This window comes from Zootoca vivipara, chromosome 6 (assembly GCF_963506605.1).
Source record: "Zootoca vivipara chromosome 6, rZooViv1.1, whole genome shotgun sequence".
Classification (NCBI taxonomy): Eukaryota; Metazoa; Chordata; class Lepidosauria; order Squamata; family Lacertidae; genus Zootoca; species Zootoca vivipara.
The window spans coordinates 78,183,565-78,201,899 of NC_083281.1; the positions used below are offsets into that span (position 1 = coordinate 78,183,565).

An 18,335-nucleotide genomic window follows, 5' to 3' on the forward strand; every position below is an offset into this window, starting at 1 on the left:
CACCTACCTCACAGGGTTGTTCTGGGGCTTAAATGAGGGTGCTTGATTGTATACGACAACAGCAAGTAGAACGTTACATGCACAGAAACAGAAAGAAGAGAAGGTGTCAGTGAAGGAAGAGTGGCTTCTGAAAGCAATGGACTATGCAGAAATGGCAAAACTGACAGTGAAGTTATGAGATCAGAATGATGGATATATTTTATGGAAGAATGGAGGCTTTTGTGAACTATATTATTATTATTATTATTATTATTATTATTATTATTAATTATAGCCAAATGAAAAAGCGGGCAGGATTCAAGATAAAAGCAGTGGAAGAAAAATGAGAAAATTATTGCAATTTTTTTTTTTTTTGCAATAGGTAAAGATACAACGCAGTAGAAAATGTTGGAATAAGAACGCTGTGGAGGTGAGGGTGGGAAGTCAAGTTACGTAATAATGTACTTGATTTGAAGGTTATTTTGAAAATGTTATATATATATATATATATATATATATATATATATATATATACACACACACACACACACACACACACACACATACATACACACACACACACACACACACACACACACACACACACACACGGTGGCTTATTTTCAAGGGATGTCTTTTTCTTATTATTATGTGTCCAGCCTAGCCTCTTCCTTGGCGCCCTCCAGGACTGCGCCTATCACTATGTCTTATTTTCGGGGTATGGCTTATATTGCGCACATGTTTAGAAATCCTGCTATGGCTTATATTATGGGTATAGCTTATTTTCAGAGAAACAATGTATGATGTATGGGTATATATATATATATAGAGAGAGAGAGAGAGAGAGAGAGAGAGCGCAATGACAAACCTAGACAACATCTTAAAAAGCAGAGACATCACCTTGCCAACAAAGGTCCGTATAGTTAAAGCTATGGTTTTCCAAGTAGTGATGTATGGAAGTGAGAGCTGGACCATAAAGAAGGCTGATCGCCAAAGAATTGATGCTTTTGAATTATGGTGCTGGAGGAGACTCTTGGGAATCCCATGGACTGCAAGAAGATCAAACCTATCCATTCTGAAGGAAATCAGCCCTGAATGCTCACTGGAAGGACAGATCCTGAAGCTGAGGCTCCAATACTATGACCACCTCATGAGAAGAGAAGACTCCCTGGAAAAGACCCTGATGCTGGGAAAGATGGAGGGCACAAGGAGAAGGGGACGACAGAGGACAAGATGGCTGGACAGCGTTCTCGAAGCTACCAACATGTGTTTGACCAAGCTGCGGGAGGCAGTGCAAGACAGGAGTGCCTGGTGTCCTCTGATCCATGGGGTCACGATATATATATATATATATCGTGCTTGATCATTGAGCCACAGACCTCCCCAGCCCTAGGACTAATGATAAACAGGAAGGCAGGCCAGTGAGGTCTGGCTCAGGGCAGACTAAGGTTGGTGGAGCAAGTGCCCCATTTTATTGAACAGTCCCGCTTTCACTGCTCTCAAGAAGCACCCGAGTGTAACAGCAAAATAAAAGCAGGGGCGGAGAGTTGGCCAATGGCGAGAGCTGGAGTGCATGTGGGAATTTGGCTGGTCTGATGCACTGTTGAAGTAACAGAATGTCTACCAATTTCATGTCAATTGGACAGAAATAGCCAGAGCTACAGGCCGAAGTAAGCAGGATGGGTCTCCCTTGAAATCCATGGGGGAAGGAAGATAAAATCCAAAGGAAGGCAAGTGAAATGAAAGTGAATTGAAACCAGAATGGCATCAGAAACTAAAATGAAAAACATTATTTTTAAAAAATAAATAAATAAATAAAAATAAAACACAAACTCCTAAACTTTGTTCAGATTCCACCATCCCCTGGCTTAGAACCAAATTACCTCAAGAAAGGGTTTTGAACACACAAGACCACAAGGAAAATAAAATCTGCAGAAGAAAAGTTTATTTACTCTGAAATCCATTTATAAAATTTCTCCACAACATTACGTAAAAGTGGGTCGTATGGATTTAAAAGAGAGAGAGAGAGAGAGAAAGAGAGAGAGAGAGAGAGAGAGAGAGAGAGAGAGAGAGAGAGAGAGAGAGAGAGAGAGAGAGAAGGACTTAGAGAAGCAAGGGGAGGGGAGGCTCCGCGTGCCTTCACTTTCTAAAGATTAAATTAAGGTATTTTCTTTTATTAAAAGGATTTCTGCTGGTGGAATGGAGACTAAAGCCTGTAACAATATTTCAAAGTGTTTTTAAATGCACATTTTCCCCTAGTAAAAGCAGCGGGGAAAGTGTCCAAATACTTCTCTTCTAAATGCCAGTATTATATTTCTTGTGAAAGTTGAGTTCAGCCAGGCATAAAATATATTTCCGCACAGAAGTCTTATTAGAATCATTAACCAGAGGCTGCTGTCCAGAGCTAAGCATTACCTTTTCACTTGCTTAACCTTCTCTCGATATTCAGGTCGTAGACATGCAAGATGTGTCAAAACCCAATAGGATTGGAAATTCAGCTTAACTCTCTCTCTCTCTCCCCACCCACCTGATTCTGGAAAATAACACTGAGGACATTTAGGGGGACTCCAGACTGTTGCTATTTTCAGATAGGATTCAATCACTTGCCGCCAAATTCAGTTTGTGCAATTATAGTGCCGTGCAGCAAACCCACTTTCCCAAGAGATGAGGCTTTTTTTTGTAATAAGAAAAGTGGTGGTAGAGTGTGGAAAACAAACAGAATTAATGCTAATCAAAGAGCCAATGTCGTCTAATCGCCCTGTAAACAGATCAGGATAAATGCTCAATAAATAAGTTGTCTAGAAGTGCCCTTAATTTAGATCATTTAATCATGATAACAGGCTCCGATAAAACCTTGGATCTGAATGCAGTTTGGCAAAAGTATTAACAGGACAAATATGCTGCAATCGTACGCACACAGGCACACATGCGAGCCCCACTGAACGCAGTGGAATTTAGTTTGGTGGAAGCATGGTTAGGATTGGCACAACATAGCATTCTGTTCTTTATTTATTTTTGCTTTGATTCTGAGTAAACATGGACAGGTGGAGTCCTCCAGGTGAAGTCCACTGGGATTTCAGCTGAAGGGAATTACAAGCTATTTGCTTTACTACTCAAGAAGAAGGGAAAATGTGTGTGTGCGACTATTACTGCGGGAAATCAAGGAGCACTGCAAGTTGATTAGTAAACAGCAACAACAACATAAATTAGGATGCATGCCTTCTATTGGATAGACGGATGGGTTGCTTTTTAAAATATAGCCAGTTTGGATGCTTCGAGTACAGAGCAATTTTCCCGGGGGCTCTGAGATTATTAAAAGATCAATTTGCATTTTTATTCTTGGACCACAGTTCTACTTCCCTGGAAGTAAACATCCCTGCGTTCAACAGGACTGTCTTCCAAGCGGGCATGCAAGGCTGCCGTTCTCTGCTTACATGGAAACAAATGCATTCAGACTCAGGAGAACTTTCTTCTAGATCACCACGTTCGTGGAGTTACACCAGAAGTGTCCTAAGCAGTGGGTAATCCATCGTCTTTCTACTTCAGCCCCCCCCCCTCCCCTAATTGATATATGAGGGCAAGAATGGCAGTCTAAATGGCTGCTGTAGGTAGGGTGTCCTGTTATCCTGCTATAAAGTTGCTATTCGGCACAATTATTAAAGGCATGGGAGCCCTGTTCAGTTTCCCACCTGGACACCGTAATGCTCAAGATGTCTCTGAACATCAGCTGCTGTTGCACTCAAGTGCTGGTCATCGGCTTCCTAACCAGGGAGGGGGGGGGAGAAATTCATTTCCTATCACATTTACAGGCAAAACCTACTTAATTCACGCTTCCTGAAAAAGCGGTGTAAACCAAAAACACAGCTATCCTTCGAAATCTGGACTTCGGGAGGGGGGAGATGAATATCCTAGTGTGCATGTAAATTAATGCAATGTTACAATGCATGTGGAAAAAATGCATCACATTAGAGAAAATTGCTTTGCAAAAGCAAATTTGTATATTATGTACTAAAATGCTGGTGAATTTTCAGGAGGATTTCTTTTTTTAAAAAAAAATATTGCACTCCGATGCGGAAATATATAGACCTCAACTTAATGTAACACTGCTTAGAAAATTTGGGTGCTAAGCAGTATATAAATAACTGAATTAAATAAATGATTGGGGAAATGCATAGCTGCCAAGTTATCCCTTTTTTTCAGGGATTTTCCATTATGCTGAATAGGCTTCCTCGCGAGAAAAGGGAAAACTTGGCAGCTATGGAAATGAGAAACGGAGAGAAACCAAAACTGACAGATTAATCCATCCCTGATCTCATCAGAGGCATCTGGTTGGCTACTGTGAGAACAGGATGCTGAGCTCGATGTGCCTTTGGCCTGATCCAGCCCCTAGGCTCTTGTTCTGTTCAAATACTGCATGCCAGGAGGTTGAACAGTCGGATGCAGTGCATATTATAATTTCTCCTCACCAGATTTTTCAAAAATGAAAATTGAATTATTATAATACCTATATAAATTCAAGCAGCGTCATGGATTATACGTGTCAAAACAAAACTGTCAGAAAATTCCCTTCTGAGAAATTTCAGCTCATATCATATGGGGGGAAAAAATGTTGCTAGTTCAGAAAAAAGTCTAAGAGATGCTCCTCAGTAAATTATTTTCCTGGGAAATCGCAGCTCAGGTTTAGATTGCAGGTCTGAAATAAATGTAGGGGAATCCCCACCCCACCCCCCAGAATATCACCTTCTCTTAAAGACTGAATCTCCTGCTTCTTTTTGAGGAAGGAAAATATAAAACTATGTTACTGTATTTGTTAAAATTGCTACAAGGACACAGGCACATATATTGGCAGATGTAGATGCCCACAATGGGGAAGAAAGTCGATTCGCTTCTCATTTAAATATGAACCTACCTAATTCCTGCTTTGCAACACAATACGTGAACTAAAACACAACGATCCTTCAAAATTCGCACTTTTCTGAATTCCGCTATGCAATTGTCCAACCAAATGATGTGTACAAAAAATGCATATGTCAGGGAATAGCTTGCGTAACAAGGCATGTATTCTTGAAAGTAACATACCAACATGCATTATGTTAGGGGAGATTGCTTTGCGAGAATGTAGCTATCAAGGGGGATTTGGACTAAAATGCTGGTGAATTTTCATAACAACAACAACAACAACAACAACAACAGTAACAAACTGATGTGGAAATGTAGGGAACTTAAGATTAGAGATATGAGACATTAAGAAATTGTCCGATTTCACCGTCCCACAAACAGTACACGCACATACAATGCGCATAGCCTCACTAGCAAAGGGCCACTATAGTGAACTGCCAAAATGACTGACTTCTGAACAGTGGCTGAAGACAGATAAGCAGAGAGAAATGTCTGAAGTGGGAACTCGCCCTCATCCAACCCTTACACCATGATGAAAATGGACGCTACGTAATAAATTCTGGAGCTTTCTCATAGAAACGTTCATTAGCAATTTGGAGGAAACACAAAAAAAGGTTCAGAAACCGCACTGGGTTTTTTTGGGGGGTGGGGTGGGGGGAAGCATACACATATGAAGAGGAGAAGGAAGAAAAGACACAGAGAAATTGTGCTATTTTCTTTGGAAATGCTGCCATGTCAGCTTTGATAAAAGCATGGACAAAGTTTCCAGTTCAGCGAGAAGTTCTTTCAGGTGGAAATGTACGAAAATAATAGAAATGGGAAAGAAAAGAGAAAGAAACCGGGGGGGGGGGTTGGAGCCAGGAAAGGGGGGGGGAGAGATGCAACCTAGCTAAAACTTGGAAAATATTCCCAAAGGGATGGAATGTGAAGGCTTTCGAAATATTATATGAAAGATGCTGAGCAAATTAGATTTGTCTCCCCTTTGGCCTTCTAAAGAAAGAAGAAAGAAAGAAAAAATGGCAGATAGTGTAAAGTATGCCTTTGAATCCTGGCCCTCAAAACTCCAGGGGAAAAAGAAGAAGAATAAAGAATTTGAAAGTCTCCCCAAAGAGAGCCTGCATTGGGAATTCGCATCCCTGCCAAGCGCAGGCATTGCCTCTGTTGTCATTGCCTCATTGTCATTCTTCTCACTTGCGGTTCCCCGGGGTCCAGAGCAGGAGTCTTGGCGCTATTAACATAGTAGATTAATAGGGTGGGCTGGAGAGGGGGCTAAGGCATGTTCACAAACATGCTAAATATTAAAAATAATCGATAGCAACTTATATCTCCTAGAGGGCCCTGCACAAACATACCCCCTGGCACTGGGTGAGAGAAGGGGAGTTAGCGGAGATATGAAAACGGACCCCAGCAGCCAGAGGCAGGGCAGAATAAAAGGGGAGCTGGAGGATAAATGCTGGACAGAGGGCTGAGCCGTGAGGTGGATGTCAAAAGCAGAACTCTTTTACAAGAGGGAAGGGATGCATTTTAACCTAACAATGTGGGACAGATTTTTCCCCCTTCCCAGATCAACCACCCACCCCTGCTCGTTCCAAACTTACAATTCCACACACACACACACACACACACACACACACACACACACACAGTGTTTGATAGTTTCACTCATGGCTAACTCGCTTCATCCCTGACATTAGGTTCAGCGGGAGTTTCGGGGCCCAAATTATCGCATCGCTTTGACACCAAAATACATTTGCAAGGGAGGCATTTCCCGAAGCTCACAGTTATTTGCAAAAAAAATCCCATTTATATTCTCCTAATTCATCTCCTACCTACTCTGCCGCCGCTCCCCACCCCAAAATAAAACCTCTTACCACAAAGCATTTTCAATTTGGGATACTGCTGGATTTAGGAGTTTTAGAAGAAGAAAAGCAAGACATTTGTTGACTGTAGTAAGTTGATTGCTCTAAAATGAATTGGCAAGAGCCTAGTTGCGGTGGTGGCTTTCTTTTGAAAGATCTTTGTGATTTGTTGGGGGGGGGCATCCGGAAATTCTGCAAATCCGCTGAATTTCTAACTTCTGCGATATTTTTAACTGTGCAACATGTGCCACATGGGGAGTGATCAGAGCTCGGTGAGAGAGACACCTACTTTGAGCTTTGCTTGCACTGTCCGTTAAGACTGGTGGGATGGAAAGCAGGGAGGTCAACAGTAGGTGGCGCCAGAGCCAATGGCAGGCAGAGCCAACTGGTGACACTGGGGCTAAGCAGGAGGAAGATGGCAGGCAGTGCCATTCCTTGACTGGTTGTAAGGAATAAGGCAACACAGGTTAGGACAGGCTGAGATTGGCGGGGCAGTGCCCAATTTGCCCTAATGAACCAAGCTCCACAGGTGGCAGGTGGCAGGGTATGGGAAAGGAATTCTCTCTGCCTTGAGATGCTGAGCAGCCGCCACAAGTCAGAATAGAGAATGCTGGGCTAGTTGGACAAAAGGTCTGACCTGGTGTAAAGCAGGCTTCTATGTTCCATGTCTGCCCTTCAGATGTTCACCACTGAGAAAAACAGGGGAAACCCAAATGTCAGGATCAGATCATGACTTAACAAAAAAACAAAACCAAATTATGTCTGGAACTATCCGGGTGAATTTCCTAGTTCTATGGCGCTGTGGGTTAAACCACTGAGCCTAGGGCTTGCTGATCAGAAGGTCAGCGGTTCGAATCCCTGTGACAGGGTGAGCTCCCGTTGCTCAGTCCCAGCTCCTGCCAACCTAGCAGTTCGAAAGCACGTCAAAATGCAAGTAGATAAATAGGAACCGCTACAGCGGGAAGGTAAACGGCATTTCCGTGTGCTACTCTGGTTCGCCAGAAGTGGCTTTGTCATGCTGGCCACATGACCTGGAAGCTGTACACCGGCTCCCTCGGCCAATAATGCGAGATGAGCGCGCAACCCCAGAGTTGGTCACGACTGGACCTAATGGGTCCCTTTACCTTTTTATTACCTTACAGAACAAGCCTGTCCATGTCTACTCGGAAGTAAATCCCGCTGCATCCAATGGGGCTTAGGTAAACGGACTCAGGATTGCAGCCTTATCAGTTGATACAATGCTACACGTGTCGACTCAGAAGGAAGCCAGTACCTGTATGAATACGCTTAGTCCTGGATGCATTGGGAATGAAATCGGACCCTTAATTCAATCTTAATTTGTCCGAAATTAAAGTGCACAGGGTAGCTGCACGAAAGCGGGCTTTGCCAGTGGTGCCCCCACATGCGTGATCTGATCTTCCCAGGGGAAACATGCCTTGTGCCATCACTGACTGTGTTTAGGTGCCAGGCTGAGACTTTAATTTATTCTGGTGGTTTAGTCAACATCTGCTGTGGTGCTCATCTTTTAATGGGGAGTGGGAGGGCTTCTCCTTCTCACTGCATTGCTGAGTCAGCTTTTTCGGCATTATATCTCATAGAGACCTAGAGTTGGAAGGAACCCTGAGGGATGGGCTAGTCCAACCCCCTGCAATGCAGGAATAGGCAGCTGTCCCTTACGGGGATTGAACCTGCAACCTTGGCACTGTCAGCATCGCACTCCAACCAACTGAGCTATGCATGTCTTTTTAAACTTTTAAAATAGCTTTATTTTGTTGCTAAGTTGCGCTGAAACTTTTTTTCATAGCTGAATGACTAATACAGTAAATACTGCTGCTCCTGCTGATTTCTCCATGGGTGAAGAGACAATACAAGGGGCAGCTGGGCCCTTGGAAACAGGGGGGAGGTATGTTGGAAATGCTCCCTTCCAGCTAAGTGGATCAATTAAGAAGACTGCTCTGCTTAGCAGGAGCTCCAATGGATGGAGTCTGGACGGAGCTATAGATGAAGGACCAACCATCTCCCCCATCCATCCTTCTGGCTCTCTGCATTAGCTGACCTCTTGTCATACCCTGGAAAGTCAATGGACTCCCGTTCTGTCCTGATTCGGTAGACTGCATCCAGAGATAAGCACACCCAAGGCCCCATCTGCACTGTGCATTTAAACCAGTATCATACCACTTTAAGCAGACATGGTCCCCCCCCCCGCCCAAAGAACTGATAACCTTGGGAATTGTAGTCCGTTTAAGGATGCTGAAAGTTGTCAGGAGGCTCCTTTCTAGCTCACCTAGCTAGAATTCACAGCATTCCCTGGAAAGTGGAGAATGGTAGCTTTGTGGATAGGGGTTCCCTAACAAACTGCAATTCCTACAATCCTTTGGGAGAAGCCATGTCTGTTTAAAGTGGACTGACACTGCTTTCAATGTCGAAGGCGGATGAGGCTGTAGAGAGCTCCGGGAAACTGCTTCCCAGTCCCTACAGCAGCTTCCCTCATAGAATCATAGGGTTGGAAGAGACCACAAGGGCCATCCAGTCCAACCCCCTGCCAAGCAGGAAACACAATCAAAGCATTCCTGACAGATGGCTGTCAAGCCTCCACTTAAAGACCTCCAAAGAAGGAGACCCCACCACACTCCTTGACAGCAAATTCCACTGCAGAACAGCTCTTACTGTCAGGAAGTTCTTCCTAATGTTTAGGTGGAATCTTCTTTCTTGTAGCTTGAATCCATTGCTCTGTGTCCGTTTCTCTGGAGCAGCAGAAAACAACCTTTCACCCTCTTCTATATGACATCCTTTTATATATTTGAACATGGCTATCATATCACCCCTTAACCGGTTGGAGCTGCGAGACTGCGACCTGCCGGTAAGCAAGTCTATGCGGAGGTGAGGAGGAGAAGCTGCGGTGGTTGCAGCAAAGTTTGCTCCCTTTCTCTGAGCCCCCGTCACCCCCCTGGCTTTTTTTTTTTTAATGAACTTATTTTAAATTTAAATTTTAATAAACTCATTTTAAATTTGGGTCGATCATGGGCTGCAGCAAGCGTTTGAGGGAGAAGGAAGAGCCTTTGCCCCTCCCTAAGCCAAAGTTAAAGAGAACAGACCTGCAAAGGGGCAAAGGAGGGAGTGGCCAGGCAAATTCTCAGGCTGAAGTAGAAACCTACAACCGCTTTCTCCCTCTGGAAGACCTTGAAACATCCCATACTCTGAAGGCACAGTGCTCTTTCTCTCAATCAAGAGTCCAAATGAGTACACCAAAAATCAAGCAGACCCTTTTGGCCGAGGAAGCAATGCCAGACCCAGCGGAATGCCTCAGAAGTGAGCAGTTGCATTTGATTATCAGGACTCTTCATTGTATTTTTAAAAAAATGGATGCAATATCCTTACAAGTATCTAACCTCATGCAGAAAGTTGGGAACCCTGAACCCAATCCATTACAAAGTCTACCCTATGAAAGAAAGCCTCCAGTTGACCAACCCCCCAAAGTTGAAAACAGGAGGAAGCATAAATATTGTTCAAATAACCAATTAAATAAACAAGTGTTAGTCCTGCATCCAAAGAAAATCTGCCTTTCTATTTGGAATGGAACAAGAAAATGGCTAAATTTAGAAGGGGCAAAGGATTGTTTAAGCAAAATTTTAAAGATCAAGCACCAACAAATTGACCTACATGCGGTGCTTCCTCTCTTACACCGAGATGGCCTCCTTAAAGTGATACTAGCCTTTCATTCCTCAGAGATTCCTTTTGAAATAGTGCGTCGGAAAAAGACTTTAGCTACAATTAACATCATCCCTACGAGGGTGTTTGTGGACAACACGATTAAACCTCTATTATGCAGAGTTGCCGGAAATACTCCTCCAAGAGCAGAATGCCCTATCATATCAAGAAATGAGATTGACACCCAATCTTCCCAGTCAAATCTACCCCCTCTCCGAACATCTGAGGGGCCTGATCCTGATAATCTGCAAACATCCCTGGATGAAAATGCGCTTATCATCTCCTTTGGTGACCTCCCGCTGAAAGAGCAAGCAGAAACAATACAGAGACTTGATATGCTCAAATCACAATTTCTGCAAGTACATAATAAAATTAAGAACCAAAATAATCTGGTTGCAACGTGTCTGTTGGAAACAGATGACCTCCTTCAATTTAGCCCAATACCTAAATCTATGGTTGCTCGGCAAGCTCCAGTGATGCAGGCGATGCCTGAAATGAACACTGTCCTGCGAGAGGCTTCTCCACCACCCTTACAAATAAATCTTGACCCACTTTCTCTGGAGATCCCAGTGATGGAGGATGTCCCTACCCACCGACATGATCCAAATTATCCTTCGACGCATTCTTCTATGCCGGATCTTGAACCTTCTTCTACATCAGATAAAATAACATCTAACCTACAAATGAACATTCAAAGGAGCTCTCTTTCAATATCTGGTCCACCAAGGGGAACTCGGTCACCCCAACAAACACGGGATGATCCTACTACTATATTACAAGATTTTAGGGAGGATTTGATTGAAGATCCGATGGGCCATATAAATAAAATTATCCAACCTCCAAAGGAAATTCCAGTTAGTGGTACTACCTCTGCTGACCCTTTCTTCACTCCCCTGAGTAATGCCCCTTTACATCTATCAACTTTTTCTGAAAAGCTGATTATTCCAGGCCAAGGAGTTACCTCTAGTGGAACGAGCGTACCAACCTCGCAGCTAAATCATCCCAACAAATCTATTCTGCTAGGATGTTCTGCTCGGTCGCTACCCTCCCAAAGAAAAATTACAGATTTTTTTGGGGCTGAAATTCCCCTCAACTCAGAGCCCCTTCCCCACCTGAATTGACTATCAAATAACCAACCTAAATACCCCCCTATGCTATTTTTATGTTGGAACATCGCAGGATGGAGGGGGAAGAAATTCGATCCTGACTTCTTGAAATTTATAAACTCATTTCAGATAATCCTCCTACAAGAAACCTGGGAAGAGGAGGCGATTGAGATAAATGGTTACGATCTTATTTCACTTCCAGCATGCCCCTCTCCCAAAGGTGGACGTTCTAGAGGGGGCCTGACGATAGCCATCTCCCTCAAACTACAGGCAAAACTCACGCTTGTAAAATCATTTCCTCCCTACGCTATCACAGGCTTGATTTCAGGAGGAAAATTTGAGTTACTGATTACAAATGTTTACTTCCCCCCTGGGGGCCAACTGTCAGATCTCCATCTTAAATGGGAAACCCTCGAGGGTCATTTATCTTCCTGTTACACCAAGTACCCGAACGTCCCCTCAGTATTGGGTGGTGACTTTAATGCTCGTACAGGTGCAAATTGGGAGGCTCTAACCAAGGACAAGTGGTGGGTTCCCTCTGGCCACCAAAACCTGGACCTATTTCCCCTTGCACAGAGACTATCGAAAGATGATAGAGTGAACAAAGCGGGTGTTCTTCTGTATCAACTAATAATCCGTCTAAACCTAATTATTTTAAATGGTAATTGTCCCCCTGATATTCCTGGCGAATTCACCCATTTGAGTACAATCTCAAACAGTGTTCTCGATTATTTAATAGTCTCTAGGGATTTATTCTCAAATTTTCTTTATTTTAAAATAGAAAATGTTCAGCTAAGTGACCACCTCCCCTTGGTTGCCAAACTCTCCTTGGATTGGCAGCCGGTTGAGACTATGCATCCCACACATTTGGGAATAAATGCTGTCGCCCAAGTGAGAGGAATAAAATGGTCCGTAGTCCAGGCCCAAAAATATATGGAATTCTTCCAAAAAGAAATAGTTCAAATTGATATCGTTCCCACGTTAGACTCATCTGAATATAACAATACTTTGAATTTATTTTCCTCATTCATGGAAGATTTTACGTCCTTTTTTACAGTACCAGCACATCGGGTAAATCGGATTCATTTTAAGGCTGGTGCTCCTTGGTTTAATCTACAATGTAAGCAGGCTAGATCTTACCTTTGTGCCATTTATAATGATTACAAATCATCTGGTGCTTTAGTATTGCCTCCGAATTATCAGCAAGCAAAAACTGCATATAAGCAGGTACAGAAAATTGCCAAATATGAGTGGCAAAAAAATCAATGGCAGGCGCTAATTGCTGCCTCCCGATCTCAAAGTTCACGGGAATTCTGGCATCTGGTTAATAGAAGATCAAAGAAGTACCCTTTGACAGTTATCCCTGCCCCGGTTTGGGAATTATTTCTAAAGAAATATTTTTCGTTGACAGAACCTTCTACTCATTCTTCTGATGATTTAATCAAGCACCTACCCATCTGGCCAAATACTGAACCGGATGAAATTTTAGACTTAATCTCCAAACTAAAAACTGGTAAAGCCCCCGGGCCCGATCTGGTCCCAGCGGAGGCCATAAAACTTCACCCTGCCTGGTGGGCAAAAATTCTTGCTGTTATTTTCGATGCTATAAATGCCACTGGTCTCGTACCAAAAACGTGGAAGGATGCCATCATAGTCCCAATCTATAAAAAAGGTTCCCCAGACGATCCGGGGAACTACAGAAATATCAGTCTTTTGTCAATTATTGGGAAAATATATGCACGTTTTCTTTTAACCAGACTTGTTCAATGGTCCGATGAAAACCAGCTGATTGGCCCTGAACAAGCTGGATTTAGACCAAATCATTCAACTACGGACCATGCAATAGTTCTGTATCATTTAGCTCGGAAATATTCATTCCCAACGCGAGGCCAGCTTTGTGCGGCCTTCATAGATCTAAAGGCCGCGTTTGATAGTATACCTAGAAGGTTACTATGGGAAAAACTGGCACGCTGGGGCATAGATGGAAGGCTACTGTGGCTGATGATTCAACTCCATGAAGGGTCGGCTGCCAGGGTGAGGATCACTCCTGCTGGTGACCTTACAAATCCTGTATCTATCAATAGAGGAGTCAGACAGGGGTGTATTTTAGCCCCTTTCCTGTTTAATTTATTTATCAGTGACATGAGGGCACCCTTAGCCGAATCCCAACTAGTCATCCACGCCCCCCGCCTGGCAAATTATAGATGTCCATTGCTGTTATACGCGGATGATGCCGTGATTCTCTCTTTCTCGAGAGTCGGACTTAGGAGGGCCCTTAAAATTTTTGCTTCATATTGTAAATCAAATTTCCTTACTATAAATCAAGCCAAATCAAAGGTTTTAATTTTTTCAAGAAGTCGGAAAACCTATAAGTGGGAACTGGAGGGGAAACCCATTGAACAGGTTCACAAATTTCAATATCTGGGTGTCTACTTCCAGTACAACATGGGCTGGAAGGCACATCTCGCATATACCCTAAATAAGGCCAAAGCTCTTTCGTTCGCACTGTTGCGCTTTTTCTTTTCTGACGGAGCTCTTCATGTCCCATCAGCCTTAAAGGTATATAATGCTAAAGTGATCGCGACAATGGCCTATGCTGCCCCGTTATGGGGGGCCTCTGTAAACCTGATGTCCTTGGAGATAGTCCAAAATCAATTTCTGAGACGTCTGTTAAAACTGCCCCAGTGTGTGAGCAATTCAGCCATTCGCTTAGAATTAAAAATCCCTTCTCTAGAAAACGCCCTATGGAGGCGTATTTTTTGTTATTGGTTGTCCTTGCGACACAGACTTTCAAAACTCTATCTTATCCAATGTCTCTGGCGAGACAAATTCGCTAGCCCATGGGCAGAGAAGATACATACAAAAATCGTGTCCTATGGACTGTCTCCATCGGACCTATTGAAACTAGATCTCGCCTCGGCCAAAAGAACACTTACGCAAAAACTAGATGAGTTTGATCTCCAACAAAATGTCATAATGGGAAGTGGTACATGCTCACCGCTGAATCTTGGTATACGGCTTACACCGCAGATTCCATCTTATTTGTCATCTTTATCTGTTGCGGCCCACAGATTTGCTTTTACTAAAGCAAGATTTAACGTTTTTCCATCCAACGTTATGGGCAATAGGTTTACTAAAGGACAAATTTCAGCATTATGTGCATGTGATAACAAAACTATAGAATCTCTCCATCATATATTATTCTGTTGTCCCTTGCACACGGACTCCCGGACCAGATTTCTACTTCCCTTAATAACAGAAAGTTTGACTGAGAACTTGGAGTCTCAGTTAACATATTTGCTACAAGACAGCGACCCTAGCAGAACACTGCTAGTAGCAAGATATTTGGTTACAGTTCTCTCATACAAAAGGAAAAATGGTTTACTTCATGATTACTGAAAATCTGTTCTATTACCCGATTTATAGCGGAAACTTGTCGAAACAAATGTACTGTTCCATCTATTTTATCCAAGGAATTATTGCAAATTATATCTGTTTATATGTATTGAATTTTTAAGTCCTTTTTAAACTTTATTTACTCTTGCTTTATTTTATCCTGTCTTGCCCAGTGTTTTTGTACATTGTGTTGCATAAGATTATATTGTGGGCCTTTGGCCGTAATAAAGATTTCATTTCACCCCTTAACCTTCTCTTCTCCAGGCTAAACATACCCAGCTCCCTAAGCCGTTCCTCATAAGGCATCGTTTCCAGGCCTTTGACCATTTTGGTTGCCCTCCTCTGGACACGTTCCAGCTTGTCAGTATCCTTCTTGAACTGTGGTGCACAGAAATGGACACAGTATTGCAGGTGAGGTCTGACCAGTATTCCAGGTGAGGTCTGACCTGACCCCCAAAATGCTCCACTGAGGGTTGGGGGCCTATTCTGAAGGCTGTGCCTAAATATCAGGCTCAGGGCCACATGGAAATGGGATTGCAAGGTAACCAATAAGTACACAGGATAAACTGACACAGGCACATTCTCTTCCCTCCTATTTCAAATCAATTCAGTTTTTATTAGCTTTCCCGGGGGGAGGGGGTGTGCGGCGGCCAAGGAAAACAAAGCACCCACCTGTTTCAAAGAGTCCTTTTCCAGCTCCTCATCAATATTTTGTGCGCAGAAAACCCTAGAAACCCCATCAAGTTTTGTTTTATAGTTCAGGCTTTCCCAACCTGCTGCCCACCCCATGATGTCATTGGACCAGCTAGGATGGCCAACAGCAGTGTGGGATGGTAGGAATTGGAGCCCGGCAACATTTAGAAAGGACCAGGTTGGAGAAGGATGGCAAAGAGGACTGTGAAAATGTGAGAATGCCACCAAGCGTTTTCTCTATGGATGTTGGCTTTGGAGGAGGGCTCCCTATTCTCTTGCCTTTAGAACCAAAAATTGGCTTTTGCCACCAAGTCTGCCTAAAGCAGACATAGGAAGCTGCCTGATGCTGCCAGACCAGGGTCAGACCATCTAGCTCAGTATAGCTGACCCTGGCTGGCAGCAGCCCTGGAGGAGAAGCCAGGCATTGAAGCTGGGAGTTCCGTATGCAAAATTCAAGATCAATTTGAAGCTTGTGGCGGGGGGTGGGGTTGCGAGCCAGGGTAGGATTTTAAATTCTGCACTGAGAAATGACACTTGAGCTAAGTCGTCGTTTCTTAGAGAGCATGTGTGAATCACTTTTGAGGAAATCTAAGCTCTCCCACCGCCACAAAAATTGACGAGTCTAGCAAAGGTCCTCAGGTAGGTTTCGACCAATCTTAACTGGAATGCAGAGTAGTTTTAAGTCCATGACCTACATCTTCTGATGGGACACATCCGGTGTATGCGACCGAGGTTAGGACCTGCACCCAAGGTTTGGTTGACCTTCACTAGGTAGCAAACCTTTAGTAGTGTAAAATCTACTTTTTTGACATAATACTTTTTTTGTTTGTAAACAACCAGTACATAGTGCTCATTTCCCCCTACATTTTCCTCTTGCTGTTTTGCTGAATTTGTTTTTTTAAAAAAAAGTTTTAAAGATATTAATTGATTTATTTAGTTGTAAGTTGTCTTGTAAGCCACCTTGGTACATTTTACAAAAGTGTGGATCATAAATATTCAAATAAATAAAAATGATAAATAATATACCTTACGCTAGCAATAATAATAGCAATAAAGATACCATCGCCACCCACTGTTAGGAGGTACCCGGAGAACCTGGCTCTGTTTAAAACTAGTGCATTATTCTAAAAAGGATTATTTATATGCAAAAGGCTCCAGGGACTCTTCAGGGCCTACTGCATCCCCTTATTTCCTCATTGCTTTAATATTGCCTCGGGCTGGGTGGGATGAAATGGCTAGCAAAGACGCTGTAATTTTGATCAGAGCATGTTCCTTGGGGTGGGGGGAGGGTGGGGGGAGAAAAGAGGCTCTTTGTTTCAAAGAAATGTGATTTGGCCTTTTCCCTCTTTCCCTCTCTTGCTTGGTTAATATACTACTTCCAGTCGCCCTGGGGCTAGGAAAGGTATTCCATGGAATGGCTGAAATCTCTGTGCCCCCCCCCAATACCCTTCCTGACACACACACACACACTTTCCCCCCACCCACCCCCTAAATCTTAACCGACTTCTTTCCACAACTCATGGCTAAGCACCACCTAAGCTGACAGTAGGAACTTGAGATTTGATTTCACCTTTAACTTTTCAACAACGGAATACCCCCCCCCGCCCCCAAATGGAATATGTGAGCACGCTAGTCCTACTCAGAGTAAACCAATTGAAATCAATGGGCACGGCTAACTTAGGTTCATTAATTTCAGTGGGTCTCTTATGAGTTGGGCATAGCTGGACACAACTCATGGGAAACTGCCTAATATCTGGCTGTTTCATATCCTCCAACATTTCTCCAACAACAACAACAACAACAACAACAACAACAACAACAACAACAAAACTTTTATTATTTATACTCCACCCATCTGACTGGGTTGCCCCAGCCACTCTGGGCAGCTTTCAACATATATAAAAACAATAAAAAATTAAACATTTTTTAAAAAGAACTTCCCTATATAAGGCTGCCTTCAGATGTCTTCTAAAGGTTGTACAGTTACTTATCTCCTTGGCTTGGGGGTCGCATAACTCCACACCCTCCAACATTTCTCCGATGAAAATAGGGACGTCCTAAGGGAAAGTGGGACATTCTGGGATCATATCAGAAACTTCTGTAAATCCAAGACTGTCCCTGGAAAATATGGACACTTGGAGGGTCTGAGATTTCTGTGCCTCTTGCTGATTTGCCACTGGGCCATTTTCAAGGTACCTGTGTTAATTCACAACACCCTAAACAACTTGAGCTCAATGTACTGCAAGGAACATCCACCTTGATCTCCAAGACTCTCGATACTTCTGGAAGTTCCTCATTCTCTTGAAGGTCCATTTTGCCTTCAGTAGGGACTGAGCAGACTCTGTCCTGCAGAAATCACAGTAGAGGTTTGGCAGAAACCATCTGCCCCTTCTTTCAGATGTCTTTGAGAAACTTAATCAAGACAGGCCTTTGCAATATGAATTTTCTCTTTTGAACCAACCAGTATTTGTTGATGTCTCATTATAACTGTACATTGCATGCCACCTTGTCGTACTTTTTCTTTAAATGAAAGTGCAGGTTATAACTGCTTTAACTAATAAATAGTAAAACAAATTGAACAAGTTCCTTGGTAAAGATGGGAGGAAGGCAACGAACCCCGTGAAGACTAGAAAGTGCAGGTCTGGCTGTGAAACTGACTAGCATTCAAAGGAGGGCGAATGCCACTCCAAAGAGC

At 43.2% G+C, this 18,335-nt stretch overlaps 1 protein-coding gene across 6 annotated transcripts in view; it reads right to left on the reverse strand.

The window, feature by feature from the left end:
- Nucleotides 1-18,335, reverse strand: part of PRDM16 (PR/SET domain 16) — a 428,828-nt gene that overhangs the window by 265,923 nt on the left and 144,570 nt on the right. The window contains exon 2 of one of the 6 annotated variants that reach the window (XM_060276168.1): nt 7,375-7,426. The exons of the other annotated variants lie outside the window; for them this stretch is intronic. The gene's annotated coding sequence lies outside the window, so the exon portion shown is untranslated. The remainder of the gene's footprint in view (nt 1-7,374; nt 7,427-18,335) is intronic. 6 annotated transcript variants of the gene reach the window in all.